General features: G+C 36.2%; 1 pseudogene; it reads right to left on the bottom strand.

Moving 5' to 3' along the window:
* Positions 1-1002: 1002 nt before the first annotated feature.
* On the bottom strand, positions 1003-4083 carry LOC132634067 (GDSL esterase/lipase At4g10955-like; annotated as a pseudogene).
* Positions 4084-15776: the final 11693 nt, after the last annotated feature.

The raw sequence follows: 15776 nt of genomic DNA, 5'->3' as shown, positions 1-15776 counted from the left end.
TTTTATCTTTATAAACTTGAAAATTTTATGTCAAAATTTATGGTCAAAGATAGAAGTTTGACTCTCCTACTCGACAAAGATTCACATAAATTAAAACAGAGGGAGTAATATTGGTCAACTGACTAGCCCTAAATTATTGTTTAGTTTTATTTATTTGCATTAGGGGGAGGGAAATACATATGGAATCAACTCTTACGAATCACCACATGTTGGAGGAGTAACTCATAAAATAAATGTATATAATTAATAATAATATTATCTAATATTTCTTACTATGATTGAAATTGTCTAAGAATAACGTGTAACCGCACGTTTATAGAGACTCTTTATATATATATATATATATATATATATATATATATATATATATATATATATATATGTAAAAGCTGAGGTTGAACTGGGGAATTGTGGTAATCCAAATAGGATAAGATAGGGTCGTCAAAACCACTAAAATCATAACATAAAAATGCATTGGGGAATACTCGAAAGCTTTTTTATATATATTTTTAGTCCAGCAAGATGGTAAACATAAAATAAAAAAGCAGAAAGAGAAATAACAACTTTCTGTACAAGTAAATTTATTTTTGAAATATTATGTTGAGAAACAAAACAAGGGAAGGATTATCAATGTTGACAAAAGCCATAAAATAAAAGAACAGGAAAAAGAAAAGGCGAGAGGGCATCAGAATTACAAATTTGTGAAATATCAAATTCTAAAATTCAAGGAGAAATTGACTGTTGCACATGCGCGGACGCTGCTGTAATTGAAAGGGGGGGGGGGGGGGGATCTATTCTTTTAAAAAATATTCTTTTATCTTCTTCTTTTATGAAATAAAAGAAAACATTCTTCTAAAGCTAAAATGTTTCAAAGACTACTGTTTATTAGGCTAAACAATCACGTTGTTAGGTTCATCTTTTTCAATTTTAATAAAAAATATAATATGAAATTAATGGGTATCAAAATTTGTGGGAAATTTATTTTCTTATCAAATCTGGAGAGTAATTTTTCAAAATGTATTCACTTAATTATGATTATGATACTTGTCAATGTAATTAATTCTTGACATTTAAAAATTAAATAGAATACATGTGTCCCATCTAGATGTGTACTTGACGAAATGAAGCGAAAGGATAGCGGAGAGGAGCCGAATCAGCTGATCCTGGTCGTTGACTTCAAGGTTCCAGTTAAGTTAAAAGCATAATTATGTGTATCATTTAGCAGGTCAACATGGTATATAAAAAAAAAAAAAAAAAATCCAACTGCAAAAAGATACAGTTTCCTCACATGAGTTATGACAAAAAATCTCGATCGCTAACCCTATACCAAATACTAGCAAATAGGTTATGAGGCCTTCCCTCCAACGTAATCTAATTAAATAGTCCATTTGTCATAACTATTGTACACTTCCTGTAGGACAACTTTCTAAATTCAAAGAAGATTAAGTTCAACCACATACCAAAAATCCTACCGAAACTGGTAAAATTTACAGCTGCAATGCAAACTTGGATTCCACCATTGGTGGATTCCATGAGCTCGCTTAAAATCTGGAGAAGGGCTCAAATTAATCGTAACAAATGCAGAAGGAAGTAGGTGTGACGGTTCCTATTGATCTTTTCCTCTTGCATTCGCAATTATACTTCTTATTGAATTCTGTGTGGCAATTCGTCCGATATCCCCTGCCCCTATTGCAACCATATTTTCCCTATGCTCGAAATATCCAACGTATTCCGCGCAAATATGATCTGATGGATTTAAAAATAAGTAAGGAACCCACACAGATAACAACGTAAATGGGTTATGACTTTGTTGAGACTTTGGCTTGTTACTATTGACAGCATTAGACAGTCTCGCAGTGAACACACTATGAGCAAAGCGGATTTCATGCTTCAGTTTCTCGTTTTTCATGAATTTCTCTATTGGAAGTGATGTGAATGGTGGGTTGAAAAGATATGTTTCGAGATGAATTCCCATTTTAACCATATGCCTTCCGATTAGTAGTGCAATTGAAGAGCCCAAGGAATGCCCCGCTAGCCAAATATCCGAGACCCCATGATTCTGAACGATATTTTGTACAGCTTGCAAGCCAATGTGGAAACGGGAGCTATTGTGAAGATTGTTGCGAATGATTTCGAGATCCAATTTGACGTCCTGCAATATGTTACCTTTTTCGAGGGTTGTGCCTCGAAAGGCAATCACATACTTTGGTGGATTCTGATTCTGATTTTGAATGTCATCCATTGGTTTGTACTGGAAATGGGGGTTTGGATATTTGTATTCATAAATGGCGCCGAAGTAAGATTGGTCTTCAGTGTCCACCAAGACTTGGATTAAACGAAAATGAAAGAATTCCCACCAGGGTGAAGCAAGACCATTAGGAAATTGGCGATTTTGCTGGTGATCACGTTCAAGAACGTACACACTCTGTACTAAGCTCGATGCTGCACACCTCCTATGATTTGTATTTCTCCTGTGAAACATGCAAACTTGATTCAATAGTTCGAAGCGAATTATGTAACTCTAAATAACTTGTTATGTACTTGACTAGACAATTAAATATTTGTGCTAAGAAAATAGACCTTGGATCTATCTCAACTCTAAAAGCTAACTTATGTGGCGACGCGAGTATTACTCAAAATCAAGTAAAAGACAATAGTCCAATCTCTTAACTAATAGAGAATACTATAGCTTCAATTGCATGCCCAAACCTTGACAAGTAGAGCCTAAATAGCATAACATAGTGGCCGATAACCATTCTAATGAAATGGATTGAGCTAATGTAATTCAAAACTTGGTTCACGAGGTCAGTGGCGGAGCCAGAATTTCTACTAAGGGGGTTAAAAAAAAAAAGTAAAACACACAAAGAAGCGAAGGGGGTTCGACATCTAATATATATAAAATAATTTTAACCTTGTATATATAGTGTAATTTTCATCAAAGGGGGTTTGGATGAGCCCCCTAGGCCTAACCTAGCTCCGGCCCTGCATAAGGTGACGATTGTCTAAGATTATATAAGGAAAAACAACTCAATCTCTCGTCCAACATGGGATACTATGACATTTTGTGCGATATTTAGGTCATGTCTAAAGCTACACACAAGTCAAATCCACCCTTTAGAAGTCGTTACAAAGAAAGAGATCATAGATCTCTCTAAATGTAAAGATATTGTAGTTTTTTTTTTCCTAAAGAATCTCAGACTAACATCTCTAACCATCTCCAAGCTACTAGTTCTTAAACAGCTTATCAATGCCCACAAATGAAGATTGAAAGACAAATGAGCTGCTCTTCACTTGGAAATGAGCTTACCAATCAATAGCAGTGAGGTATAGTGGTCCAGATAGGCTGAATATCTCTGTTTCGGAGACCATCATCAAATTTGTCCTCTCCTTATTAGAACTGTGTCATGAACTGAAAGAAAAAGAAAAAGCGCGTAAAATGAACGTTTCAGAGACTGTAACAAGAAATAAATTTCATGAAATGTGTATGCTTAGTTGTCCACACAGACATTACGATATCAATTTGCGTTTATCAATTATAAGTGGGATAGGTACGTACTAGGAGTGTATCAATTATTGGAGTAAATGAAATAATATATCAGTTGAAATTAAAACACGCAAACAAATTAAATCCAAGAAAATAATGTTAAATAAGAACCAAGTTTAAAGAATACATCTCAGCAGCAAGCAGATCTATCAAGTAGTTGAAAGCAAAAACAAATTGTACCGACCCATTGATCTCTTTGAGAGAAGACGTGCAGAAGCTACTAGTAATGGAGAAAAGGAAATAGAGGAGAAAAGAGTGGTAGTAATATTTAATTGGGATCATTACCAAGTCCATGGTTTGGTAAGCGACGAAAGAGAAACATGGCAAAAATGATCCCTTAACTACACTCTACACTTGTCAAAAATGAACACTTTCGGTCTCTATCAAACATTTAACAAACTCTGGAAATTAGATTTTATGAACCATTGGAAAAAAAAAAAAGATTTAACCAGGAACACCATCATATCTCATAAAGCGCAACACAAAAACCTACACCAAATAAAAAAAATACTCCCTCTGTCCCAATTTATGTGATATAGTTTGACTGAGCACGAAGTTTAAGAAATAAAGAAAGACTTTTGAATCTTGTGGTCTAAAATAAGCCAAACATACTTGTGTGGTTATAGATCATCTCGTTAAGCATAAAAGATAAAGTTTAAAGTTAAATTGTTGCCAAATAAAGAAATGTATCATTCTTTTTGGGACATACTAAAAATGAAAGTGTATCACATAAATTGGGACAGAGGGAGTAGCAAAAATTAAACTTCAAAAAGTCGCATTAGATCAGAAATATACCAAAAAATTGCGAAAAATGCAATCAAACATGAGTTCATGTTAAATTATTTTTTTCATATTCCTGCTAATTCCCGATAGCCAGAGTTGGTTAAATATTTCAATAAATGTCAAAAGTACTCACTTTGGAAAAATTAAAGGACCATAACTTCTCATGATGAATATATTTAAAAGATTATTTTGAACCTACCACAAACATAAGGGATTATTTTATCATTTTCTCCTCTCTTAAGATCAGTTGATCTTATTATTAGTTTAATAGAAATCTTTATTTAGGTGAAAAAGAAACGGTAAACCCTTATAATTTTAGGCTCCAAAAGAGGACATACTTAAATTATATGTTTTACGTACAATGTTTAATGGTGACACTAGGGCTAAGAATGTCGAGCCATGTACCTTCAATTTCGAGTAAATTTTCTTCTTTAATGATTGTCGAAATTCAGCAATTAAATTATCAATGCACCCTTTAATTATAATTTATGAGGAATAGTTATTTTTACTGCTTTATGTGTATGCAGGCGTACAACATAGGCAATAGTTATAATCTAAGGCTATAATTAATCTCTTATAGTAATAACTACTATTGTGAAACGAGGCAGCAAGAACTCGAACATGAAAGATAACGTTTTGTAGCTTGTACAGTCCAACTAGGATTTAGTCTCTTATCTCCTAGTTTGCGTTGGATATGTTATTGTACCTGTGTAATTTTAGGACTCTAAGTTAGATGTTATATATACACCTCTGTACTCACATAATCGATATATTGAGAAAAGGTTTCACATGGTGCCAGAGCCCTAAGAGGTTAAAACAACCCCCCCCCCCCCCCCCCCCCTTTTTTTTTCAACGAGCACAACTTCGGTACAAATGGCAGGCGACTCCTCTACTACGTCGGGAGCATCTCCCAATACACATAATTCCTTTGCTACTACCTTGCCCTCTCCAAACCTCGCCCATCAATTGCCTGTGAAACTTACATCCTCTCATTTCTTGTTATGGAAGACACAATTTCTCCCTATGGTTAGGGGTTGTGGTCTTGGTTATCATATTGAAGGTGACGAGGTGATTCCAGAACGGCTTCTAGATAATAAACCCAATCCACAGTATAATTCTTGGGCAAGAGAAGATCAACTTGTCCTAAGTTGGATCGTTGTTGGTGCTGAAATTGCTCGAAAATCATGGACTAAACTTGTGGCTGCTTATGCTTCCGGTTCAAAGCCACTGATTCGTGAGTTAAAAGCTCAGTTGAATAATCTACAAAGAGAAAATGCAAGCATTGAGTCCTATATACAAAAGGCGAAGGGAATTTCGGACAGGTTGGCTGCTTTGCAGCATCCGGTTTCCTACGATGATTTGGTCGAATTTTTTCTTGCTGGATTAGGACCTACTTATCATCCTTTCACAAGGTTGCTTGAATCATGTCAAGAGGATATTTCTTTTGATGCTTTATATGGATTGTTGTTGAATGAAGAACGACAATTAAAAAGAGATGAATCTCTTAATGTTATTGCACCCACGGCACAATTCACTCAGAGTTCAGTCACTCCGAATCGTGATCGTGGGAGAGGAAGAGGTAATTGAGGTCGTGGACGCTATCAGAATCAAGAATTCTCTCATAATCAAGGATTCTCTCAGTCGACTCAAAATCGTCTTTCCTACCAGCCCTCTAATCCTCTACCTTCAGACGTGTCAACAATTATTTGTCACAATTCTGAAGGCAAAGGGCACATTGCACGAGTCTGTCCCTCACCTAAAACACCTAATGGAACCAGAATATCCGGTCGTCCTACAACAAATTTGGCCAGCACCCAAAGCTCACCTTTACAGAATTGGTTGATGGATAGTGGCACCACGCATCATCTTACCTCTGATCTTGATAACCATGCTATTCATTTTGAATATCAAGGTCCTGAGGAATTCACTCTAGATGATGGTTCTAAACTACCCATATCTCACATAGGTAAAAGTTCCATCGCTGCTTTTGATAAAAAATATACACTTGATAATATGCTACATGTTCCTACTGCTACTCACAACTTGCTCTCTATTAGTTCTTTTGCTAAGTCTAACAATTGTTCCGTTGAATTTTTTCCTGACTATTATTTGATTAAAGACTTGGTAACGAGGGGAATACTGCACTAATAGTGATGGACTCTATTCTCTTCCTGTGACGAAATTTCTCTCACTAGCTTCCTTTGTTGCTTCTCTTTGTGTTTGGCATGCTCGTCTGGCGCATGCCTCTTATCCGACAGTTCATCAAGCATTACCAACTGCTGTTTTAACTTCTAGTAAATCATCTAGTTTATGCAATACTTGTGCTGTTAGTAAGAGTCATAAAGTCCCCTTTAGTGAGTCTAGTTTTCAGGCCTCTGGCCCTCTTGATTTAATTTGTTCAGATGTTTAGGGCCCTGCTCCGATTGTTTCTAACGATGTTTAGTAAATGCACCTGGATCTACTTTCTTCATTTCAAATCCGAAGTTATTTCTGTATTTATTCAATTTCGTACTATTGTTGAAAAGTATTTTGGGCGATCTATTAAATCTTTTCAAGCTGACTGGGGAGGCGAGTTTCAAGCCTTGACGCAATATTTACGAGACAATGGGACTACACAACGATCTTCTTGTCCCTATACTCCGGAACAGAATGGTTGTGCTGAAAGAAAACATAGGCATATTGTTGAAACAGGAAGAGCACTCTTGCATCATGCTAATGTTCCTTCTCGTTTTTGGACCAATGCTTTCGAAACACTTGTGTATACTATTAATAGACTACCTATACCACGGCTACAACATCAATCCCCATTTCATGTGCTATTTCAAACAGATCCTGATTACTCTCTATTACGTGTCTTTGGTTGTGTTTGTTTTCCTTGGCTTCATCCTTATGCAAAGGACAAATTGTCACCTAGGTCCAAACCTTGTGTTTTTCTAGGATATAGTAAGACTCACAAGGGGTATAAATGTTTTGATCTTTATTCAGGTAAATTTTATGTATCTCGTCATGTCATTTTTTGATGAAAGCGTGTTTCCATTTTCCTCGCAGGATGCAAAGGTGCACAGATCATCGACCAATTCTGCTAATGACCCCATAACTTTACAACTACCTCTGTTGCCTTCACAACCAACACCTCATCCTTCTTCTGAGACGGATGCTATCACTTCTCTGTTACCTTCACCTAATCTAGTTGTGCACCAGCCTTCAACCGGAACAGACATATACTCACCACTGCCTAGATCCACCATACCATCTGTGTTAAACCAAATTTCCTTACCTACTACCTCTTCTTCTACTAATTCATCTCCGACTCCTATTCAACGCATGGTCACTCATACTCAAACAGGATCGCTGAAGCCAAAGTTGCCCTTTTCCTTGTCTGCTATTACACATTCTGGTGAGGAACCTACCTGTTATTCACAAGCTGCTAAGGATGATCATTGGCGTCGTGCGATGGCTGAGAAGTATAATGCTTTGATTCAGAATGGGACATGGGAACTTGTACCTTCGTCACCTTCTCAGAATGTTATTGGTTGTCGTTGGGTGTTCAAGAAAAAGTTGAAATATGATGGGTCTCTAGATAGTTACAAGGCGCGCTTAGTTGCCAAGGGGTATCATCAATGTCTTGGGATTGACTTTGTGGATACATTTAGTCCGGTTGTGAAGCCGGCAACAATTAGATTGTTTCTATCCTTAGTAGTGACCGATGGTTGGAATATCACACAACTGGACATTTCGAATGCGTTCCTCCATGGGAACTTGGATGAAGTTGCTTATATGTCGCAACCTCTTGGTATTGTTGATCCATCTCATCCTGATCATGTTTGTATGCTAAAACGCTCTCTTTAAGGTCTTAAACAAGCACCTCGCTTGTGGAACAAGAGACTAACTGATGTACTTCTTTATCTTAGATTCTTGGGTTCCAAGACCGATAGCTCTTTATTCTACATGTCTACTGCTACTGATAAGGTGTTCTGTTTGGTGTATGTCGATGATATCTTATTGATGGGCAATAAGCCTGCTCGACTCAAGTCGCTCGTTACACAACTTCAGTCTCGTTTTACTGTTCGTGACCTTATCACTCTTTCTTATTTTCTAGGATTGCAGCAACGTGGACAAGTGGGGGATTATTATTGTCTCAACGTAAATATGTTGAGGACCTTCTTAACCGAGTTCATATGGCTGCTTGTAGTCCTGTTTGCTCGCCCATTTCCTCTGCGTCAAAGCTATCCTCTTATGTTGGTGTTCCTTTTAGTGATCCCACTTTATATCGCAGCATCGTTGGTGCACTTCAGTACCTCACCTTCACTCGACCGGACGTTGCTTATGCTGTGAACAAAGTATCCCAATTCATGAATTGTCCCATGGATGTTCATTGGACAGCTCTGAAACGTATTTTACAGTATGTTAAAGCTACTGCTTCCCATGGCTTATTTTTCAAACGTGCTTCAAATAACTTACTTCATGGATACTCTGATTCGGATTGGAGGGGGGGGGGGATATGGATGATCGTAAATCCACCACTGGTTTTGCTATATTTCTTGGTGATAACTTGATCACTTGGTCATCATGGAAGCAGCGAGCTGTCTCTAGATCCAGCACTGAGGCTGAGTATCGAGCATCAACAGTGACTACATCTGAAATTACCTGGGTTGAATTCCTTCTTCGGGAGATAGGCTGCTCACGTCTACTTTTCCTATTCTTTGGTGTGATAACCTTAGTGCTACCTACTTGACTGCTAATCCTATTTTCCATTCTCGTACGAAACATATGGAAATTGATTTTCATTTTGTTCGCGACAAGGTTGGTGCTAAGTCACTTTCAGTTTGATATGTGAGTTCTCATGATCAAGTCGCTGATGTTCTCACCAAGCCCTTATCGAAGTCTCGCTTTCTTGATTTGAAGACCAAGTTGACAGTGGTTCAACCCCCTGCTCAACTTGAGGGGGAATGAAAGATAACGTTTTGTAGCTTGTATAGTCCAACTAGGATTTAGTCTCTTATCTCCTAGTTTGTGTTGGATATGTTATTTTACTTGTGCAATTGTAGGACTCTAAGTTAGATGTTATATATACACATGTGTACTCACATAATCGATATATTGAGAAAAGGTTTCACAGAACACAAAAGATGATAATAGTATTTATATCTGTAAATTCATAAAAATATTCAAAATTAATACTTTATTTAATAGGATTAATATATATCGGGTCAGTCTGACTAAATAAAGAGAATGAAGGGTAACATGACAACTACTGCCATCTGACTTTAATCATATATTGCACAAGAAAATTGCCACCTGTATAATCAGCTTAATTAATTAAACTATGTATGAGTTACATATTTCTTCAGCTTGGAAGGTTAGGGGTCACTATCGATGACGACGCCTTATTGATTTGTTTCAAACATAGATTTGTTCCAATTCAGCATGGAATAGTGATGTATATATATTTCTCAAAGTTAGTGTGTCATGCCCCGAACCATGGCTTGGGCGTAACACGACACTCGGGCCTTGCTTGCATGTGTCCGAGCGAACCTCATGGCTTGCTTGTCAACATGGGCATCAAAACAATATAATCTGTATGATGCAGTTTAAATGAGTCATGAAAATGTAATTTGCGGAATAAAGTCTTGAAATTATCTCGTAGCATGAAATATCATGAAAACATAACAGTCTTCAAACATGAAAGCATAACTGACTCTGTGGACTAACATCTGTCTATGAAACCTCTAAAACATGTCTGAATACTAACTACCAGGACATGGCCCTGGACTACCATAACTGAATACTAATGCAGACTCCATGTTGAACCCCGAAAGGAGTGGGGCTCACCAATAAGCTGATAACTGAAGTGATCCTACTGCGCAGGTGTATGCTCCTGAAAATCGGTATCTGCACTGTGAAGTGCAGGACCCGGGTAAAAGGGACGTTAGTACATAGTGAATAGTACTAGTATGTAAAACCTGCTGAGATGAAGAACATGGCACAACATAGGTATAGGATATGAACTGAAACTGAATGTAACTTGAGCATGAGTATGAAACGTGAGTAAAGTCTCAAAACAGTAAATCAATGGAAATACATATATGTAAAACTGCTTGTAACATGGGGAACGCTATAGTATAACCGACAACATGATCTGGTACTTACGTCCTACCAGGAGAACACTCACACCTTGCCAGGGATATGAGATTTAAGTGATAATAAGCATGTAAGGATCCAAACTGCATAATGAAGGTGTTGCCTCCTTGCTGACAACCCTTATCCTACGGTGGCAACGTAGTTTCAGGCTATCTGAGCCTTCTCGGTTAACTAAGCAATTCCCAAAAACATGAACATGATATAGTTGGCTAAGAAGCCTATGATTTTCGTGAAATAACTTGTAAATAACTTGTAATCATGATTTCACGAAATAACTTGTAACATGGTTTCATGAAATATCTTGTAATATGGTTTCATAAGATAACTTGTCATAGTCTTGCAAACATGTTCTTGATTCATGAGTAATAACAATAGTTCATAATCATATATATATATATATATATATATATATATATATATATATATATAATTAACTTGAAAACATGCTTATAACTTGATACATAAAATCATAAGGTTTCATATAAACATAATGAGAACACATAAGGAAGAATTCATGATTCATGGATTAAGCTAGGGTTCCTAATAACCGTAATGGAAGATTAGGAATACAATAACGAATATAGATACAAAATTCATGTACATAAATACATAAATACGGGCTACCAATATGTTGGGTTTAATGCCCTAGGGTTTGAATTTCATGGATATCAAGAAACGGAGCATGGGGAAGAACGTAGAGAGTCTCACATGTGGATGGAAGTTCTACATACCTTAGTCGCTCCAAAACTTGAATTAAAGACTTGAGCTTTGAAGAAGGTTTCCAAAATCTTGGATTCTTGAACCTTGAGATGAGTTTTCTTTAAAACCCTGTTTTGGAATGATGATTTCTTGTTTAGATTACAAGGATATGTATTAGAATTGACTTGGAATAATTAGAGTAGGCTTACCTTGGTGTTCTTGATGATGGAAGAGGGTAGGAGGTCGTTCTAGGGCTTGAAGGAATGAAAAATAATGATTTGAACTGATATGGACGAATCTATACTATTATGGAAAAATTGGATTTTCGGCCCAGTTAAATACTGGCCGTATTTTGAAATACGATCCGTATTTTGAAATATGGACTGCACTGCGTCTCTTCAGTAAAAGGGCCATAACTCTTTGCATAGATGTCCGTTTGACCCCCATAATATACCGTTGGAAAGGTATTTCAAAGCTCTACAACTTTTATCAAGGAAGGTTTCCCAAATTCCAAATAAGTTTTGAAATACGGGCCGTATTTTGAAATACGGTCCGTATTTAACCATATGACATCCAACTGCCAAATTCCAGAATGCTCAGAAATCCTTGGTAACAGTTTACGACTTGAATTACGGGCCGTATACTGAAATACGGTCACTGTTCATGGGCGTAAACCACCATCTTACAACTGAACAGGGAATTTCCAATTTCTACATTCTTTATCTGATTTTCTAAGTCTAGGATCATGGTCAAAGCTTAGGTTAAAGGTACGGGGTGTTACATAGTGCTACTGATAATTCCATAATAAAATGATTACATAGAAATACATGATAGGGTGATATATAATATTCTCTCATTCTCTGAAGTAATCAGAAATTAAATTGTTATACATAATAGTTATTTCCAATTTTATTTATTTGTAGAGAAATAATAGTTGATATTATATGTGCATGTGAATATATACAACAATAATTGTGATTCGTGGCGCTGAGCATGAAATCAAAACAAAATTGCAAGTGAATAATGTTTCTGGTGGGTGAGGCATGATGAGATATCTTTCAGATAACTGTATCAAATCGTTAATAAAAGTTTCAGAATTGAAATTCCCATCCTTTCTCCTATCCTGTGCCTCCCCATCCCAAAAATTTAAAAGAAAAACTTGAAATGCATTCAATTTTCTTTGGTTAATGATTCAAGCAATTCCTACTTCTAAATCTCAAACCAGATTGATGATATCCTTGTGTCAGATATTGGGCTAGCCTAGTACTAGTTGGGCTTTCTGTTAGGTTCTTCAAGGCATATTGCTGAAGAAATTGTACGGGTTTACTTCAAACGGGCTGATCTTTAATTTTTATCCTTCTAAATTGAATGCCTACTGGAGCATAAGTTCTTTAGGAGCGCGGGGCATAATTTGTGATATATTATAATGCAAAAATATAAATTTATGGTCCTCAAAAAAGTTATTTGTTATGAGGAGTAAAAATTAAAGATCCTCCACAAAACCTGTCAAAAGTGCAAATGACCCTATATCGCTTGTAGTGGGCTTCCATTAGGCCTTCATGGTAATCCGCCCAGGAAATGTCCACAAATTGGTTGTCCCGTTTGGAGCAAATGTTTAGTAAATTACCCTTTTTCATTTACTTTTTAAAAATTTATGGACCTTTTAGACAATAATTTAAAGATTCCCTATGAGAAAATTAAAAATCTTTTGAGAAATCGCTAGACCACAATTTAAATTTTTTTTAGACGCTAGACGGGCTGATTTACAAGAATGACCTTGAAAGTGGATGGTTTTGAATTTCTGATCATGCTTGTCCCATTGACAAAACTTCAAGTTTACCAACTTTTGATTCTTGATCCTAAAGGTTTTCCCGTTGGCAAGCGGGATATAAAATTTAAGACCGTCAATTTCAAAGGTCAGTGGGTGTACTTTCTTGTATTAGACAACAGTCTAATATTTTGTCAATCACTAGGGATATATTCGCACAAAATCTAAATGGTAGCCTATAAAAGACACCTTTATATAAATCATCCAGAAATGTCAACATATGTCCTTTTTTAAGTCACTTATATTTTCTCTCCCTCTTTTTTTTTTTTTTTGCAAATATAGGTCCCAGGTAAACGACTGCATCCATCTCCATGTTAATCTTCTTCCTCCTCTCTCTTTTCTAGACTTCTACTATTAACCCAAATATATACTATTGCAGATAACTCAAATCGACCCTTGAATAACAAAACTATGAGTCGTAGCAATTTGACATAGATATTGCTTTGTTGTAATGAGAAATTGTACTACGAACATTAAATGGTTACAGAGAACATATTCTTCCAAAATGTGTAATTAATTAGTTTGTGCGCAAAATCTTTCATTCTATTATTTTAAAGTGAGCTTATAAAAGATGGAGTTCATTGAGTGGAGAAGTAACTTACTACTAAATAGAGACAATCAGAGCTTCAATGTTTACTAAATGCATGGATAGGAGTAGCCTATGGCACTACAAAATGGCATGATCTTCCCATTGGCAGAATTTGTGAATAATCTAAAATTTTAATAAACTAAGTTGAATGAACATAGTATCAAATTGTGGCTGTGTTGTTAACTTGTGAATAATTTAATAATACGGGTTATATTTGTCCATTCGACAAAAACATAACCAATTTAATAGTACGAAATTTTGATCGTCCGACAAAACTTGTATATAATTGAATAAACAGTTTTTTATTGTGTAGCGCAAAGATTATTTTTGGAAAACTTCCTGGAATGGGTCCAAGCAACATATACTTAGCCGGGCCCTCTTTGGGATGCTAGTAACGATAACTCCGAGCTGGTGCCAATGGTCACGTAAATTGTAAATTCCAATAATATTTAGATCCCTCTTTTGAGAGTTAAAATGTGGTAAATAGACTCCAATTTTCTAGTATTTAGAAATGACAGTTTCAAGGACGAACACATGCTACATACAGTTCCAAGGACGAACACGTGCTACATATTATTGTACAAACAACTACAAGAGTTGTATTCTCATTGCAACACGTGTGCTGCTGCTTTCGAAAACACATATACTTTTGTCCTTCACCATACGTACTGCACTTTAGATACCCAGATTTCACTGCCTATTCTTGGTTTTACGTTGTATTGCTCAAGTTTAGAGTATCTCAACTTTGTTGTGAGCTTCTTTGATACAAGAACAGATACGCGGAAGCAATAAAATAACAAGAAAAACTAGAGAAAATAAAGGATAGATAATTTGACAAAAAATTAGACACAATTAGACAACTAAGGTTCTATATTAACCACGACCTCCTAATTACATACTAATTAACACCAAACTCTTTGGATGACCTCAAGGAATTGAATTCCCAAGCAACCGATCCTCTCGATAAATAGTAATCAACAAGAGCCTACCAAAGGCCTCTCACAAGTTTCTCTTTCTAGAGATAACCCTAAAACACTCAAAATATTTATCAATTCATCAAAAGCTACAAATAAAATAAAAGACTAGCTATTTATACTAAAACATTAAGGAAGATAACTACACTATTACATAACTACCCTTAATGAAATAAGGACCTTGTTTGGCTAGTCTTTCTTTGGAAATGAAAGTCTTTGAATTTATGAAGTAGCCTCTTTTGCAAAGACTTCCTTTACTCATTTGGCCACTTTGATGCTCATCCATCTCCAATCCATCCTCCTATGCTACCATCCACACTTGGAAGCCCCGAGAAGGTTCTCTAAATGTCTTTGAGGAAACTCGGCTTGTATCATTCTCCCCTTCTTGAAAAGGATTCATCCTCAAATCTAAACCTTGCAACAACATAAGAGAGACAAACAAGAACCAAGTCTTTAAGGGATGAGGGTTACTGTTAGGGTGGACCAATCTACCACCATGCCAAATAAGCACAAATTTGTGATATAGCCAGGTATCAACCATTTTCATGAAAAAATAATCTCTCAAGTAGAGCACCAAGGACTTGGCTATCCCATAGATTAAGAAATGACTATTTTTAAAGGAACTAATGGTTTCAAGATACCAAGTTGGCACGACACACAAATGATCCTCAATTTTCAAATTATACCAATCACACAAGTTTAAAACTTCACCAGGGTCAAAAGGGAAAGATACCCATATATTACGGTCAAGGCAACAACTAAGTACCCTAATGGGACCCCTCCTCACATAAGATGCACTCCCCATAAGAGCATGGATGTCATCATATGCAAATAAATAGTAAAGAAAGGTGTCACTCAAAACAACTTCATCTATGGTGTCCTCAAATGTAGCCTCACTATTAGGTTCAAGAACAAGATCTAGCATGCTACTACAATTTTGAACACACAAGGAAAAAGTAACAATTTATAAACAAGTATCACCTTCCTTTCCAAAACACTCCATCCCCACGAGTGTATTATCATTTCCAAAGGAAATATCTCTATCATAGGGAAGGGCTTCATCAATCCATAGTGGATTTGCAAACACCATGTAGTCCCCAAAAGTGGCTACACTTTCAACATTACAAAACTTTCCCCTAGATACTTCACTTTCAATAGTTATGTTCGCATCAAATATGACATTATCTTTTAGAAGAGAGTAATTCATGAACAATGAGG

Source organism: Lycium barbarum, chromosome 3, assembly GCF_019175385.1.
Source record: "Lycium barbarum isolate Lr01 chromosome 3, ASM1917538v2, whole genome shotgun sequence".
Classification (NCBI taxonomy): Eukaryota; Viridiplantae; Streptophyta; class Magnoliopsida; order Solanales; family Solanaceae; genus Lycium; species Lycium barbarum.
This window is presented reverse-complemented; position numbering and strand designations above follow the sequence as displayed.